Source organism: Cajanus cajan, chromosome 7 (assembly GCF_000230855.2).
Source record: "Cajanus cajan strain Asha chromosome 7, NIPB_CcT2T_4, whole genome shotgun sequence".
Classification (NCBI taxonomy): domain Eukaryota; kingdom Viridiplantae; phylum Streptophyta; class Magnoliopsida; order Fabales; family Fabaceae; genus Cajanus; species Cajanus cajan.
The window spans coordinates 41,609,358-41,628,312 of record NC_138523.1 but is presented as its reverse complement, the minus strand read 5'-3'; the positions used below and the strand labels follow the sequence as shown (position 1 = coordinate 41,628,312).

The 18,955-nt window shown below is 33.8% G+C and overlaps 1 long non-coding RNA gene across 2 annotated transcripts; it reads left to right on the top strand.

Annotated features, from left to right (window-relative positions):
- Positions 1-1,882: 1,882 nt before the first annotated feature.
- Positions 1,883-17,206, top strand: LOC145949548 (uncharacterized). Of its 2 annotated transcripts, none has more exons than XR_014427838.1 (3): positions 1,883-3,729; positions 14,881-15,752; positions 16,696-17,206. It is a non-coding gene; the product is annotated as an uncharacterized LOC145949548 (long non-coding RNA). The 2 variants fall into 2 exon arrangements; XR_014427837.1 differs by lacking the exon at positions 1,883-3,729 and adding an exon at positions 12,085-13,949 and having other exon boundaries at positions 16,696-17,195.
- Positions 17,207-18,955: the final 1,749 nt, after the last annotated feature.

Sequence of the window (18,955 nt, the reverse complement as noted above, 5' to 3'; positions counted from 1 at the left end):
TGATGCATGTCATACAATCATAAACTTAACATTTCACATATTACAGAATTTCCTATAATATACCATATCATAAGCATAATTCATACTTATATTATATTTTATTAATCCAATAGTCCAAAGGTCCAATAATTCAATAGTCCCATAGTCCAAAGGTTCAATAGTCCAATAGTCCATTGTCCAACAGTCCAACAGTCCAATAGTCCAAGGTCATTAAGTCAAGGGTCCAATAGTTCAAAGGTCTTTAGGGATCATATAATTTATATTTCCTGGTATAATTATATCCTTAAGTAAAATAGGAAGCTTAAAAGGTAATATAAGATAATAAGGAGGCTCAGCCTTCCATTTAAATAATAGATTACAAATTTATAAATACTTAGGAGGCTTAGCCTTCCATTCAAATAACAGATTCTAATATGTAAATAAATAAGATATAAAACAAAACACATTAATAATACATATTCAAAGAAATAAACAACAGGTAAGGGATCGGGAGCCAATCCAACAAACAAACTATTTAACAATTATTCCCACACCCCCAAGCGAGGTTTCCCACTCCCCCCCTTACCTGGGTTTACAGAAATTTGGGCAGAATCTCCTCTCTTCTTTCTTTAAAAGGAATCGGAATTAGGGCAGAATCTCTTCCTCTTTCTCCTTAAACAAGGCACTAGAGCAGAACCTCCTTTTCTTTCTCCTCTCTTCTCTCTCTCAGAGTAGGCAGAAGAGTTACAATGATAAGAGGAGAAAGGACCTTGAGTTTAATGAAGGTGATCATGTATTCCTTAAAGTTACTCCTTGGACAGGAGTGGGCAGAGCACTGAAGTCCCGTAAACTTACTCCACGTTTTATTGGTCCTTATCAAATCCTTAAAAGAATTGGTGAAGTAGCCTATCAAATTGCCTTACCCCCATCTCTTTCAAATCTTCATAATGTCTTTCATGTTTCCCAACTCAGAAAATATATCCATGATCCTTCCCATATCATCGAGTCTGACAATGTTCAGTTGAAAGATAATCTTACCTATGAAACAGTTCCTCTAAGAATTGATGATACGAGGGTAAAACAACTAAGAGGAAAGGAAATTCCTTTGGTTAAGGTCGTTTGGGGAGGAAATTTTGAAGAAAGTGCTACTTGGGAATTAGAAAGCAAGATGCGTGAAGCATATCCATTCCTATTTTCAGGTAAATTTCGAGGACGAAATTTCTAAAAGGAGGGGAGAAATGTAACATCCCAAAATTTTATTCAAATGAAAAGAGTTATTTATTATGTGAATAAGTATTTTATTCCCGTATTTTACTATTCATGTATATGTATTTTACTATTTATGTATACGTATTTTACTATTTATGTATACGTATTTATGAATAGTATTTTACTATTCATATGAATAGTAATTTTGAAAAAACGTAAGCGCTTACGCAAAACTCAAATTATTTGGATGAATAGTATTTTACTATTCATGAATAGTAATTATATTATTATTTTAATGAATAGTATTTTACTATGCAATTGCACAGTGAAGGGGTGGCTGAAACGTGGGCTGCGGATTCTTTCCGTTTCAAAATTTTAATTAATTTGAATATAATAATGAATAGTGAATAGTGCATAGTAACTTATAATATTATTTTAATGAATAGTGCATAGTGCATAGTAACTTTAAAATTTCTATAAATAGGGACCTAAGGATTTTGAAAATTCATAACTAGAGAGAAGAAAAGTTTAGAGAGAAGGAATTCTAGAGAGATAGAAAGAGAAAATAAGAGAGAAGGTTCTGCCTAGGTTGTGAAAAGAGGAGGAGAATAGAGAAGGTTCTGCTCTAGTTCCGGTTCCGGTTTAAGGAGAAAGAGAGGAGATTCTGCCCAAATTCCTATTTATCCAGGTAAGGGGGGAGTGGGAAACCTTGCTTGGGGGTGTAGAAATAATTGTTAAATAGTCTGTTTGTTGGATTGGCTCCCGATCCCTTGTCTGTTGTTTGATTATTTGAATATATATTATTACTGTGTTTTGTTTGTACTACTTGATTTTCTTGTTGCGGTAATTAATAATTATAATTAATGGATAACTTCACTTTTACTATTCTAAAATATTCATTGAATGGAAGACTAAGTCTCCTATTAACTTATAAATTTAGACTTTATTATCTAAATGGAAGGCCGAGCCTCCTTATTTTCATTAAGCTTCCTATTTTACTTAAGGATATAATTATACCAGGAAATATAAATTATATGATCCCTAAAGACCTTTGAACTATTGGACCCTTGACTTAATGACCTTGGACTATTGGACTGTTGGACTGTTGGACAATGGACTATTGGACTATTGAACCTTTGGACTATGGGACTATTGAATTATTGGACCTTTGGACTATTGGATTAATAAAATATAATATAAGTATGAATTATGCTTATGATATGGTATATTATAGGAAATTCTGTAATATGTGAAATGTTAAGTTTATGATTGTATGACATGCATCATATGCATATATACTCCAGGTGTGCCGCTGAGGCCGCATACCCACGACTAACAAGGTGTGCCTTTGGGTCACCAATGATGTAACCAGGTGTTCCTTTGGGTCACCCACGATATGCTAACTAGGTGTGCCTTAGGGTCACCAATGATGATATGTGAACTTCCGTATGGCGCCACATGCATATATTTATGAGTTGAGTCTATGACATCATTGCATGATAAATAATTATTATATATGATAATGATTGTGTGTGTGTGCTATTTAACTTTTATTTCTTCATCTACAACTGAGTGAGATGTTTCTCACTCCCTTGTTATTTTTTTTGTATATGTTTAAATTTATGTTGCAGGTAATCATCATCATGAGGATGTTGGTGATGAGGCCTAAAGGCTTCTTGGGGCATGCTCTGATAGGATGTGACATCGGGTTTAGCTAGGATTTCTCTTATGTCTTTATTGTTCTAAAAAATATTTTCTTTTCTTGTGTAATTTAATAAATTATAAATTGATTTCTAACTAGGAGGCACTGCCACCTTTACTGGGATTAAATTATAATCTTTGTTTTATAATAACTTCTTGAGTTTAATATTTATGTGTATGAATTATGAATGTGCATCTTCTACCTTATGATACTTATTGTTTTATATCATTCTATGAAAATCTTTTATAAATATAGTTTATGTTTATTAATGATGTTGGGGTAGAGGGTGTACGTATTTTACTATTTATGTATACGTATTTATGAATAGTATTTTACTATTCATATGAATAGTAATTTTGAAAAAACGTAAGCGCTTACGCAAAACTCAAATTATTTGGATGAATAGTATTTTACTATTCATGAATAGTAATTATATTATTATTTTAATGAATAGTATTTTACTATGCAATTGCACAGTGAAGGGGTGGCTGAAACGTGGGCTGCGGATTCTTTCCGTTTCAAAATTTTAATTAATTTGAATATAATAATGAATAGTGAATAGTGCATAGTAACTTATAATATTATTTTAATGAATAGTGCATAGTGCATAGTAACTTCAAAATTTCTATAAATAGGGACCTAAGGATTTTGAAAATTCATAACTAGAGAGAAGAAAAGTTTAGAGAGAAGGAATTCTAGAGAGATAGAAAGAGAAAATAAGAGAGAAGGTTCTGCCTAGGTTGTGAAAAGAGGAGGAGAATAGAGAAGGTTCTGCTCTAGTTCCGGTTCCGGTTTAAGGAGAAAGAGAGGAGATTCTGCCCAAATTCCTATTTATCCAGGTAAGGGGGGAGTGGGAAACCTTGCTTGGGGGTGTAGAAATAATTGTTAAATAGTCTGTTTGTTGGATTGGCTCCCGATCCCTTGTCTGTTGTTTGATTATTTGAATATATATTATTACTGTGTTTTGTTTGTACTACTTGATTTTCTTGTTGCGGTAATTAATAATTATAATTAATGGATAACTTCACTTTTACTATTCTAAAATATTCATTGAATGGAAGACTAAGTCTCCTATTAACTTATAAATTTAGACTTTATTATCTAAATGGAAGGCCGAGCCTCCTTATTTTCATTAAGCAACCTCTGGACTGTTGGATTGTTGGACTGTTGGACTGTTGGACTGTTTGGACTGTTGGACTGTTTGGACTGTTGAACTATTGGACTATTAAATTGGATTATTGAAATAATTCTTAATTATGAAATATGAATATGATATGTGTAACATGCTAAAGGTTGAGTCTGTGAATGTATGACATGCATCATATGCACATATTACTCCAGGTGTGCCGCTGAGGCCGCATACCCACGACTAACAAGGTGTACCTTTGAGTCACCCACGATATGCTAACGAGGTGTATGAACACCAGTGATAGGTGTGCCTTCGGGACACCAGTGATGTAACATGCTAACGAGGTGTATGAACACCAGTGATAGGTGTACCTTTGGGTCACCAGTGATAAATTCTGAAACTTCCGTATGGCGCCACATGCATACATTAGTGAGTCAAGTCAAGAAAATCATTATACATAAGCATATATGTGAGATTGATTATATATGTGAATTATATTGCGTGTGTGTGTGCTATTTAACTTTTATTTCTTCATCTACAACTGAGTGAGATGTTTCTCACTCCCTTGTTATTTTTTTTGTATATGTTTAAATTTATGTTGCAGGTAATCATCATCATGAGGATGTTGGTGATGAGGCCTAAAGGCTTCTTGGGGCATGCTCTGATAGGATGTGACATCGGGTTTAGCTAGGATTTCTCTTATGTCTTTATTGTTCTAAAAATATTTTCTTTTCTTGTGTAATTTAATAAATTATAAATTGATTTCTAACTAGGAGGCACTGCCACCTTTACTGGGATTAATTTATAATCTTTGTTTTATAATAACTTCTTGAGTTTAATATTTATGTGTATGAATTATGAATGTGCATCTTCTACCTTATGATACTTATTGTTTTATATCATTCTATGAAAATCTTTTATAAATATAGTTTATGTTTATTAATGATGTTGGGGTAGAGGGTGTCACATTTAGTGGTATCAGAGCATATTGTGGCATTAGATATATTGATACATTATTGCTATTTGGTGTCGAAAATATTTTCATTATAGTTTGTTATGATAGTATGAGTATTATATCGACAAAATTTATATTTTGAGGTCTTTATGAAGAATATGGCTTTAGATATTATCTTTTCAATAGAACTAGGATAAGATGAAACAAAAATCTAGAACTTCAAGTTATGACTGCCTTGGTGATTAGAAATTTAGTAAGCACTGAATTTATTAGTGGTGATATTTGAATCTTTAACTAAAGAGATGATCTCTTGGAAATCTTATGTCTTCATAAAGAGTTGTAGCTTATTCACTTAACTTTCGTTTGAGATAGGTTTGAAATCACTTGGATGAATACAACTCGGTTTGTCAGGTAGATATATGCTATCATGATATTTTGAGTTGTTAGGCATAAAAAATAGATTTAAACTAGATTGTCTAAGTATGAATTTGGATTGTATGAGGTGAGTATTTTAGACCATGAAATTTCTTGCGGAGGAAGATCTACTTAAGTTGTGCTTAAGTGAGAAATACTTGAGTCAATTAGTAAAATCAGGAGTCTTGTTTGATAGTTTATATGAAAATTCTGTGAGTAATTTTTTTTAACAGCTGTTCATGGTTTAAACTGCTCTTACTATAAAAATTGCTTTTGCCTTCGTTTCTTTGGTTATTAAGATGTTTCAGTTCACTAGGTTGTTTCTTGCCTACCCTTAGAATCAACCGTAAGGATAATCTATATCAGGAATTCTTGAACCTGTGTATATTTTTAACTACCCAAATCATTTCGTTGCTTACTTCTTTGAATTACTTACTATTACCTTTGACTGAATTGACTAGAAAGGAGTTACATTAGTATGGGATAATAATTGAGGAAGTAGTTTTCAAACTCTTAAGGAAAGATTGACTAGTGTTAATATTACTAGATTTTAGTAAGATTATTGTAATATATAAATATGTCTCTGAAAATAGGTTTAGGAAGAATATTGTGGCAAGAAGAAAAGATAGTAGCTTATGTTTCTAAGAAATTGAAAATTCATGAGAGAAATTACCTTACCCATAACCTTGTTAGCGACTTTGTCATTTATATAAAGATTTGGAGACACTAACTATATGATTCTATGGTTGAGGTATTTAGTGATCATAAGAACCTTAAATATATTTTGACCAAAGGGGTTGAATACGAGATAAAAGAAATAGTTCAAATTTCTTAAGGAGTAAAATTTTGATCTTATTATTTGGTTAAAGCCATTGTGGTGATTGATGTTTTGAGGAAATCTTTATATTTCATTATGATTAGAGAAATGAATCTTTTTGGCTTAAATTAGAAATTTAAGTTTGGATTATAAGGTTACTTCTAGTATTGTGAGATTAAGTATGAATAGCGAATGGATTGTTGAAGAAAATTATAGGAGCATAATTAGTTGATTTATTTTGGTAACAAGTTATAAGGCTATAGGTTAAGGTGATGGATATGATTATGACTTGGGTGAAGATGAAATGGTGAAACTTGGGAACTGATATGGATACCGAGTGTACATTATGCTTAGGTACCTGATCTTTAGAATTGATCATAGAAGAGTTTGAATTGGTTGTAGATAGAGTAGTAAAATTAGTGATCTGATATGTGTATCTAATGCTTAGGTGTTGATGTTGTGGCAAATATCTGGATTACAATGATAACCAAATTATTATTTTGATGATTTAAGGATTGAATTTAATTGCAGAATTTAGAAACTTATGCTTGATGTGTAAGATTACCATAGTAGCATTGAATTATTTATGTTGGAAGTAACTAATAGATGAGATTAGAGGAACTAGGAGTTAGATCCTTTATTAGTGACCCAAATAAGCAAGAGATTAGAAAGGACACATTTGGATGTTTAGTTATAAAACTTGAAAGGACATAAGAGTACTCTTAACATTTATTTAGGAGTTACTAAAATGTATCAGAGTGGCGCAAGGGAAGCGTGATGGTCTAATATGGAAAGCAAAGTAAAGAACTTGAATCAAGGTATGGAGAGTGAGTTTAAATTTGGAGTGGATGGAGTTTTGAGATTTAAGGATAAGTTGTACATCAACAAGGTAGTGATGTTGCATAAGAATTAGAAGTAAGAATGCAAAGAGTTTACCATTGCAAAAATTTCGGGGACGAAATTTCTAAAAGGAGGGGAGAATTGTAACATCCCAAATTTTATTTAATGAAAAGAAATATTTTTTTTATGTATTTATTATGTGAATAAGTATTTTATTTATGTATTTTACTATTTACGTATACGTATTTTACTATTTATGTATACATATTTTTACTATTTAATTTCAGAGGAATAATCCACCCACTTTCAAAGGAGGTTATGACCCAGATGCCGCCATGAATTGGTATCAGAGCAGGTCGATTTTATCGGCCGTGAGTTATGTGTCTACTATATTTATTGATAAATGAATTGATTGTGAGATCTATTATGTTGATATGATGCTTGCCTATGTCTATTAATTGTATTATTTCTTTAGAATATGGCTGGTAGAAATGATCGTGCGATTGCTGATGCTCTCCAAGCATTAGCCCAAGCTATGAACAACAATAATATGAATGGAGTTGCTCCTAACTGGTTGGAGCAATTTCAGAGGAATAATCCACCCACTTTCAAAGGAGGTTATGACCCAGATGCCGCCAATGTAACAGCCCAAGCAACCCGCATGAGGATATTGTCCGCTTTGGCCCACGGCCGCACGGTTTTGCTCTTGGCGATGACACGCATGCCACCCCAAAAGGCCTCCTCCAAGGCAAGTCCTGCCAACCCATCAGAGTAGCGCAGCGACCCCACATGGCCAGATATTGTCCCCTTTGCCCTCAGGCCTCAGGGTTTTGTCCTAGGCAATGCCCTCATGGCATCCCTAAGGGCCTCCTCCAAGGCAAGTCCTGCCAACCCATCAGAGTAGCGCAGCGACCCCACATGGCCAGATATTGTCCCCTTTGCCCTCAGGCCTCAGGGTTTTGTCCTAGGCAATTTGGTCAAAGGTAAAGCTAATTTAGAAAAACCCTCTATAAATCTCCTATAATACCCAGCTAGTCCTAGAAAACTCCTAATCTCAAAAACTGACTTAGGTGTTTTCCATTCAAGAACCGCCTCTACCTTAGAAGGATCTACAGCTATCCCATCCTTGGATATCACATGTCCTAAAAAATTTACACTCTCCAACCAAAATTCACATTTTGCCAATTTAGCATACAATTGTTTCTCCTTAAGGGTTTGAAGAACGATCCTAAGGTGCTCAGCATGCTCCTCCCTATTCTTAGAATACACTAGGATATCATCTATGAAGACCACTACAAATCTATCCAAGTAAGGGTGAAAGATCCTATTCATGTAGTCCATGAAAACACTAGGTGCTATAGATATGGGTGCGGTACCTGGCACTAAGTCTATACTGAACTCAATCTCTCTCTCAGGTGGTAAACTAGACACATCCTTAGGAAATACTTCTGGAAATTCTCTCACTAAGGGAATCTCATCTAGCTTATTCTCAGTCTCAACTGTTAATGAAGATAAGATCATGTATACCCTTTCATTTTCCTTTAAACAAGTTTTAATGTTAGAAGCACTAAGAAATTCCGTACTCTTACATTCACCAAATGAAATGGATTTATCAAAGCAATTTAAAAGAACATGGTGAGAAGATAGCCAATCCATACCAAGGATTACATCTAATTGACTAAGAGGCAGACAGATTAAGTCAACTAGAAACTGTTTATCAGAAATTGTCAAAGGGCATTTTAAACACACTAGGGATGTAGTTACAGAACCATTAGTAGGGGTTTCAACAACTAAATCAAAATTTAACAAAGACACAGGCAATTTCAGTTTTTGGACACAAGAGATGGAAATAAAGGAATGAGTTGCACCAGAATCAAATAGTACAACAAAAGGAGTCTCAGCTATGAAACAAGTACCTTGTATCAAATTTTCTGACTGAGCAGCTTCAACACCACTAAGAGCAAATACTCTTCCTACAGTCTTTGGTCGTTCGGTTTGCGATCCTGATCCAACGACACGTGTTCTTGGTGGTTCAGAACATTGAGTGCTAATATGTCCTTTACCACTACAGTTGAAACAGGTAATCTCCTTGTCACGACATTCTGACTTGTTATGACCAACACGTCCACACTTCCCACATCTCCCTGAAAAAGTAGATCCTCCAACACTTCCAGTAGTATTTACAGTGGTTCCTCTAGTAAAGGAATTACTTCTATTATTAGTAGTCATATTCCCTTGAAATCTTGTAGGGTTGGAATAAGGCTTACTTCTACCAGAAGTATTAGAATTCACTGAACGAGTAGGGCCTCCAGCTCCTTTATAGAAAGCAGCACGAGCACGGTTGTCACGATCATAAATACTGCACTTATTAACCAGAGTGGGAAAATGATATATCTCCTGATAGTTGATTGCTGTTTTCACTTCAGGACGCAGACCATTTACAAACTTTATGCATTTGGCCCTTTCCCCACCTTCACCATGATAGTGTGTACAGTAGCGGACCAAAGCATCAAACTTTGCAGCATATACCTCTACTGTATCGTTTCCTTGTTTCAGTTCAAGAAATTCCATTTCCTTCCTACTCCTTACATCATCTGGAAAATATTTTTCAAGAAAAACCCTCTTGAAGTTCTCCCAATTCAAATGTACGCCTCCATCAATTATCCTCCGAAGTGCTCCTTCCCACCAAAAGTAAGCATCAGCTGTCAGCATGAAAGTGGCTAGCTTCACTCTCTCTGTAAGGGGACAATCCATAACATTAAAGATTTTCTCGATCTCTGATAACCAATTCATGGCGGCATCTGGGTCATAACCTCCTTTGAAAGTGGGTGGATTATTCCTCTGAAATTGCTCCAACCAGTTAGGAGCAACTCCATTCATATTATTGTTGTTCATAGCTTGGGCTAATGCTTGGAGAGCATCAGCAATCGCACGATCATTTCTACCAGCCATATTCTAAAGAAATAATACAATTAATAGACATAGGCAAGCATCATATCAACATAATAGATCTCACAATCAATTCATTTATCAATAAATATAGTAGACACATAACTCACGGCCGATAAAATCGACCTGCTTTGATATAATTATACCAGGAAATATAAATTATATGATCCCTAAAGACCTTTGAACTATTGGACCCTTGACTTAATGACCTTGGACTATTGGACTGTTGGACTGTTGGACAATGGACTATTGGACTATTGAACCTTTGGACTATGGGACTATTGAATTATTGGACCTTTGGACTATTGGATTAATAAAATATAATATAAGTATGAATTATGCTTATGATATGGTATATTATAGGAAATTCTGTAATATGTGAAATGTTAAGTTTATGATTGTATGACATGCATCATATGCATATATACTCCAGGTGTGCCGCTGAGGCCGCATACCCACGACTAACCAGGTGTTCCTTTGGGTCACCCACGATATGCTAACTAGGTGTGCCTTAGGGTCACCAATGATGATATGTGAACTTCCGTATGGCGCCACATGCATATATTTATGAAGGGTCACGCCCTCCCTGTAGCATCACTTACCCAGGGGTCGTGCCGTCCCTCGCCATTTTGGTGTGAGGAAACACAATCACATTACAATCAATACAATCTCTTGCAATTAACCCTATGCCAGGGCTGCCATAAGCGACATAAGTGGTGGTGTTAACTGTCCTACTCATCCCACATCATACTAGGGTCACGCCTTCCCTATAGCACCACTTACCCAGGGGTCGTGCCATCCTAGTCATCAATGTGAGACATCACAATCATAATCATACAATATCTCAACTCATAATTCAAGTTCACATCAATATCATCCATCAAATAACATAACAATAACTAATATAATAATCAATAGAATAATTAGTATAAACTATAAACAGCGTATCAGGGGTTATACTACTCCTACCATGCTCATCCTTATTTCATATGAAAGATAAGAAAATTTCCTATAACTCTCATGAAGACATCAAGTCCTAATTCCATCATCTACTTTGTGAAAAATGATAAAAACGCAACAGCTATAGATAAAGCTGACAGCTTGACCCCTCTTCACTAAAACATCCATATCTGGAGTTCTAGACCTCCTTTTTGGGTGATTCCAACGCCATTGGAAAGCTAAAATCCAAGGCTACAACTTATTCACATAACTCTTTTCATTTGAATAAAATTTTGGGATGTTACATTTCTCCCCTCCTTTTAGAAATTTCGTCCTCGAAATTTACCTGAAAATATGAATGAATAAACTTCACGTATCTTGCTTTTTAAATCCTATGCAACCTTACTACCTTATTGATGTACAACTCAAAAGATATCTAAGGATACTCTTATGACCTCCTTCTAGGATTGCTTTAAGCTCTGACATACTAGAAATGCACAACTTATCCTTAAATCTCAAAACTTCATCCACTCCAAATTTAAACTCACTCTCCATACCTTGATTCAATTTCTCTACTTCTCTCTTCATCTTAGGCCACCAGAACATCTTCTTAAGGTCTTGGTACATCTTAGTGGATCCAGGATGAATACTAAGGCTACTCCTATGTCCTTCTTCAAGAATTGCTCTCTTAAGTTCAGGCACACTAGGAATACACAACCTATCTCTAAACCTCAATACTCCATCTATTCCAATTTTAAATTCACTTTCCACACCTTGATTTAACTTCTCAACTTGACTCAATAGGAAAGGATCTACCTTCTGACCTTTTCTAATTTCATCTATCAAGTTATTAGTCACCTTCAAGGTTCCTAACCTAATACTTTTAGAGGTTAGTTCACACCCTCTACCCCAACATCATTAATAAACATAAACTATATTTATAAAAGATTTTCATAGAATGATATAAAACAATAAGTATCATAAGGTAGAAGATGCACATTCATAATTCATACACATAAATATTAAACTCAAGAAGTTATTATAAAACAAAGATTATAAATTAATCCCAGTAAAGGTGGCAGTGCCTCCTAGTTAGAAATCAATTTATAATTTATTAAATTACACAAGAAAAGAAAATATTTTTTAGAACAATAAAGACATAAGAGAAATCCTAGCTAAACCCGATGTCACATCCTATCAGAGCATGCCCCAAGAAGCCTTTAGGCCTCATCACCAACATCCTCATGATGATGATTACCTGCAACAAAAATTTAAACATATACAAAAAAAATAACAAGGGAGTGAGAAACATCTCACTCAGTTGTAGATGAAGAAATAAAAGTTAAATAGCACACACACACAATCATTATCATATATAATAATTATTTATCATGCAATGATGTCATAGACTCAACTCATAAATATATGCATGTGGCGCCATACGGAAGTTCACATATCATCATTGGTGACCCTAAGGCACACCTAGTTAGCATATCGTGGGTGACCCAAAGGAACACCTGGTTACATCATTGGTGACCCAAAGGCACACCTTGTTAGTCGTGGGTATGCGGCCTCAGCGGCACACCTGGAGTATATATGCAAGCAGGTAGATTTTATCGGCCGTGAGTTATGTGTCTACTATATTTATTGATAAATGAATTGATTGTGAGATCTATTATGTTGATATGATGCTTGCCTATGTCTATTAATTGTATTATTTCTTTAGAATATGGCTGGTAGAAATGATCGTGCGATTGCTGATGCTCTCCAAGCATTAGCCCAAGCTATGAACAACAATAATATGAATGGAGTTGCTCCTAACTGGTTGGAGCAATTTCAGAGGAATAATCCACCCACTTTCAAAGGAGGTTATGACCCAGATGCCGCCATGAATTGGTTATCAGAGATCGAGAAAATCTTTAATGTTATGGATTGTCCCCTTACAGAGAGAGTGAAGCTAGCCACTTTCATGCTGACAGCTGATGCTTACTTTTGGTGGGAAGGAGCACTTCGGAGGATAATTGATGGAGGCGTACATTTGAATTGGGAGAACTTCAAGAGGGTTTTTCTTGAAAAATATTTTCTGGTATAATTATATCCTTAAGTAAAATAGGAAGCTTAATGAAAATAAGGAGGCTCGGCCTTCCATTTAGATAATAAAGTCTAAATTTATAAGTTAATAGGAGACTTAGTCTTCCATTCAATGAATATTTTAGAATAGTAAAAGTGAAGTTATCCATTAATTATAATTATTAATTACCGCAACAAGAAAATCAAGTAGTACAAATATCAAGTAAAATATAAGTATTAATTATAACTAAAATATCAAGTAGTAATAATGTAACATCCCAAATTTTATTTAATGAAAAGAAATATTTTTTTTATGTATTTATTATGTGAATAAGTATTTTATTTATGTATTTTACTATTTACGTATACGTATTTTACTATTTATGTATACATATTTTTACTATTTATGTATACGTATTTTACTATTTACGAATACGTATTTATGAATAGTAATTTTGAAAAAACGTAAGCGCTTACGCAAAACTCAAATTATTTGGATGAATAGTATTTTACTATTCATGAATAGTAATTATATTATTATTTTAATGAATAGTATTTTACTATGCAATTGCACAGTGAAGGGGCGGCTGAAACGTGAGCTGCGGATTCTTTCCGTTTCAAAATTTTAATTAATTTGAATATAATAATGAATAGTGCATAGTGCATAGTAATTTATAATATTATTTTAATGAATAGTGCATAGTGCATAGTAACTTCAAAAATTCTATAAATAGGGGCCTAAGGTTTTGAAAATTTAGAATTCTAGAGAGAAGGAAATTCTGGAGAAATAGAGAGAGAAAGTAAGAGAGAGAGAAGGAGAAAGAAAAGGAGGTTCTGCTCTAGTACCTTGTTTAAGGAGAAAGAGGAAGAGGTTCTGCCCTAATTCCGATTCCTTTTAAGGAAAGATAGAGAGGAGGAGATTCTGCCCAAATTTCTGTAAACCCAGGTAAGGGGGGGAGTGGGAAACCTTGCTTGGGGGTGTAGAAATAATTGTTAAATAGTCTGTTTGTTGGATTGGCTCCCGATCCCTTACCTGTTGTTTATTGCTTTGAATATGTATTATTGATGTGTTTTGTTTTATATCTTATTTATTTACATATTAGAATCTATTATTTGAATGGAAGGCTAAGCCTCCTAAGTATTTATAAATTTGTCATCTATTATTTAAATGGAAGGCTGAGCCTCCTTATTATCTTATATTACCTTTTAAGCTTCCTACTTTACTTAAAAGATCTTAATATATTATTATTGAAAAATATGATACCTAAGCAACCTCTGGACTGTTGGATTGTTGGACTGTTGGATTGTTGGACTGTTGGACTGTTGGACTGTTTGGACTGTTGGACTGTTTGGACTGTTGGACTATTGGACTATTAAATTGGATTATTGAAATAATTCTTAATTATGAAATATGAATATAATATGTGTAACATGCTAAAGGTTGAGTCTGTGAATGTATGACATGCATCATATGCACATATTACTCCAGGTGTGCCGCTGAGGCCGCATACCCACGACTAACAAGGTGTACCTTTGAGTCACCCACGATATGCTAACGAGGTGTATGAACACCAGTGATAGGTGTGCCTTCGGGACACCAGTGATGTAACATGCTAACGAGGTGTATGAACACCAGTGATAGGTGTACCTTTGGGTCACCAGTGATAAATTCTGAAACTTCCGTATGGCGCCACATGCATACAATAGTGAGTCAAGTCAAGAAAATCATTATACATAAGCATATATGTGAGATTGATTATATATGTGAATTATATTGCGTGTGTGTGTGCTATTTAACTTTTATTTCTATATCTGCAACTGAGTGAGAAGTTTCTCACTCCCTTGTCATTTTTGTGTATATTTAAATTATGATGCAGATAATTAGCATGAGGCTGAGGATGTTGGTGGTGAAGCTTAGGCTTCTGTTTGGGTTTCGCTCTGATAGGATGTGACATCGGGATTAGCTAGACTTATTGTTAAATTATTATTATTTTTTCTTTTGTAAATTTTATGTTATTTATGTTGAAAGTGTGTATTTTTGTCATATTATAATTTTACTAAAAGATTATAAGTTAATTCCTAACTAGGAAATGTAACATCCCAAAATTTTATTCAAATGAAAAGAGTTATTTATTATGTGAATAAGTATTTTATTCCCGTATTTTACTATTCATGTATATGTATTTTACTATTTATGTATACGTATTTTACTATTTATGTATACGTATTTATGAATAGTATTTTACTATTCATATGAATAGTAATTTTGAAAAAACGTAAGCGCTTACGCAAAACTCAAATTATTTGGATGAATAGTATTTTACTATTCATGAATAGTAATTATATTATTATTTTAATGAATAGTATTTTACTATGCAATTGCACAGTGAAGGGGTGGCTGAAACGTGGGCTGCGGATTCTTTCCGTTTCAAAATTTTAATTAATTTGAATATAATAATGAATAGTGAATAGTGCATAGTAACTTATAATATTATTTTAATGAATAGTGCATAGTGCATAGTAACTTCAAAATTTCTATAAATAGGGACCTAAGGATTTTGAAAATTCATAACTAGAGAGAAGAAAAGTTTAGAGAGAAGGAATTCTAGAGAGATAGAAAGAGAAAATAAGAGAGAAGGTTCTGCCTAGGTTGTGAAAAGAGGAGGAGAATAGAGAAGGTTCTGCTCTAGTTCCGGTTCCGGTTTAAGGAGAAAGAGAGGAGATTCTGCCCAAATTCCTATTTATCCAGGTAAGGGGGGAGTGGGAAACCTTGCTTGGGGGTGTAGAAATAATTGTTAAATAGTCTGTTTGTTGGATTGGCTCCCGATCCCTTGTCTGTTGTTTGATTATTTGAATATATATTATTACTGTGTTTTGTTTGTACTACTTGATTTTCTTGTTGCGGTAATTAATAATTATAATTAATGGATAACTTCACTTTTACTATTCTAAAATATTCATTGAATGGAAGACTAAGTCTCCTATTAACTTATAAATTTAGACTTTATTATCTAAATGGAAGGCCGAGCCTCCTTATTTTCATTAAGCTTCCTATTTTACTTAAGGATATAATTATACCAGGAAATATAAATTATATGATCCCTAAAGACCTTTGAACTATTGGACCCTTGACTTAATGACCTTGGACTATTGGACTGTTGGACTGTTGGACAATGGACTATTGGACTATTGAACCTTTGGACTATGGGACTATTGAATTATTGGACCTTTGGACTATTGGATTAATAAAATATAATATAAGTATGAATTATGCTTATGATATGGTATATTATAGGAAATTCTGTAATATGTGAAATGTTAAGTTTATGATTGTATGACATGCATCATATGCATATATACTCCAGGTGTGCCGCTGAGGCCGCATACCCACGACTAACAAGGTGTGCCTTTGGGTCACCAATGATGTAACCAGGTGTTCCTTTGGGTCACCCACGATATGCTAACTAGGTGTGCCTTAGGGTCACCAATGATGATATGTGAACTTCCGTATGGCGCCACATGCATATATTTATGAGTTGAGTCTATGACATCATTGCATGATAAATAATTATTATATATGATAATGATTGTGTGTGTGTGCTATTTAACTTTTATTTCTTCATCTACAACTGAGTGAGATGTTTCTCACTCCCTTGTTATTTTTTTTGTATATGTTTAAATTTATGTTGCAGGTAATCATCATCATGAGGATGTTGGTGATGAGGCCTAAAGGCTTCTTGGGGCATGCTCTGATAGGATGTGACATCGGGTTTAGCTAGGATTTCTCTTATGTCTTTATTGTTCTAAAAAATATTTTCTTTTCTTGTGTAATTTAATAAATTATAAATTGATTTCTAACTAGGAGGCACTGCCACCTTTACTGGGATTAATTTATAATCTTTGTTTTATAATAACTTCTTGAGTTTAATATTTATGTGTATGAATTATGAATGTGCATCTTCTACCTTATGATACTTATTGTTTTATATCATTCTATGAAAATCTTTTATAAATATAGTTTATGTATATTACTAGATTTTAGTAAGATTATTGTGATATATAAATATGTCTCTGAAAATAGGTTTAGGAAGAATATTGTGGCAAGAAGAAAAGATAGTAGCTTATGTTTCTAAGAAATTGAAAATTCATGAGAGAAATTACCTTACCCATAACCTTGTTAGCGACTTTGTCATTTATACTAAGATTTGGAGACACTAACTATATGATTCTATGGTTGAGGAATTTAGTGATCATAAGAACCTTAAATATCTTTTGACCAAAGGGGTTGAATACGAGATATAAACCATCTATATATAAATTCTTTCTTAGTCTAATATAAAATAATTATCTCAAGTATCATTGGGTAAAAGATGCACATTCATAATTTTCAACTGTAAGTATCAAATTGTCAAGAAATAATAAAATAAAGATTATAGATTAATCCCAGTAAAGGTGGCAGAGCCTCCTAGTTAGGAATTAACTTATAATCTTTTAGTAAAATTATAATATGACAAAAATACACACTTTCAACATAAATAACATAAAAATTACAAAAGAAAAATAATAATAATTTAACAATAAGTCTAGCTAATCCCGATGTCACATCCTATCAGAGCGAAACCCAAACAGAAGCCTAAGCTTCACCACCAACATCCTCAGCCTCATGCTAATTATCTGCATCATAATTTAAATATACACAAAAATGACAAGGGAGTGAGAAACTTCTCACTCAGTTGCAGATATAGAAATAAAAGTTAAATAGCACACACACACGCAATATAATTCACATATATAATCAATCTCACATATATGCTTATGTATAATGATTTTCTTGACTTGACTCACTAATGTATGCATGTGGCGCCATACGGAAGTTGCAGAATTCATCACTGGTGACCCGAAGGCACACCTATACAATTGTCGGTGACCCTAAGGTACACCTATCATTGGTGTTCATACACCTCGTTAGCATATCGTGGGTGACCCAAAGGTACACCTTGTTAGTCGTGGGTATGCGGCCTCAGCGGCACACCTGGAGTAATATGTGCATATGATGCATGTCATACATTCACAGACTCAACCTTTAGCATGTTACACATATCATATTCATATTTCATAATTAAGAATTATTTCAATAATCCAATTTAATAGTCCAATAGTCCAACAGTCCAAACAGTCCAACAGTCCAAACAGTCCAACAGTCCACCAGTCCAACAATCCAACAGTCCAACAATCCAACAGTCCAGAGGTTGCTTAGGTATCATATTTTTCAATAATAATATATTAAGATCTTTTAAGTAAAGTAGGAAGCTTAAAAGGTAATATAAGATAATAAGGAGGCTCAGCCTTCCATTTAAATAATAGATTACAAATTTATAAATACTTAGGAGGCTTAGCCTTCCATTCAAATAACAGATTCTAATATGTAAATAAATAAGATATAAAACAAAACACATCAATAATACATATTCAAAGAAATAAACAACAGGCAAGGGATCGGGAGCCAATCCAACAAACAAACTATTTAACAATTATTCCCACACCCCCAAGTGAGGTTTCCCACTCCCCCCTTACCTGGGTTTACAGAAATTTGGGCAAAATCTCCTCCTCTCTATCTTTCCTTAAAAGGAATCGGAATTAGGGCAGAATCTCTTCATCTTTCTCCTTAAACAAGACACTAGAGCAGAACCTCCTTTTCTTTCTCCTTCTCTCTCTCTTACTTTCTCTCTCTATTTCTCCAGAATTTCCTTCTCTCTAGAATTCTAAATTTTCAAAACCTTAAGTCCCTATTTATAGAATTTTTGAAGTTACTATGCACTATGCACTATTCATTAAAATAATATTATAAATTACTATGCACTATGCACTATTCATTAAAATAATATTATAAATTACTATGCACTATTCATTATTATATTCAAATTTATTATAAAATTTGAACCCGCGTCCCTC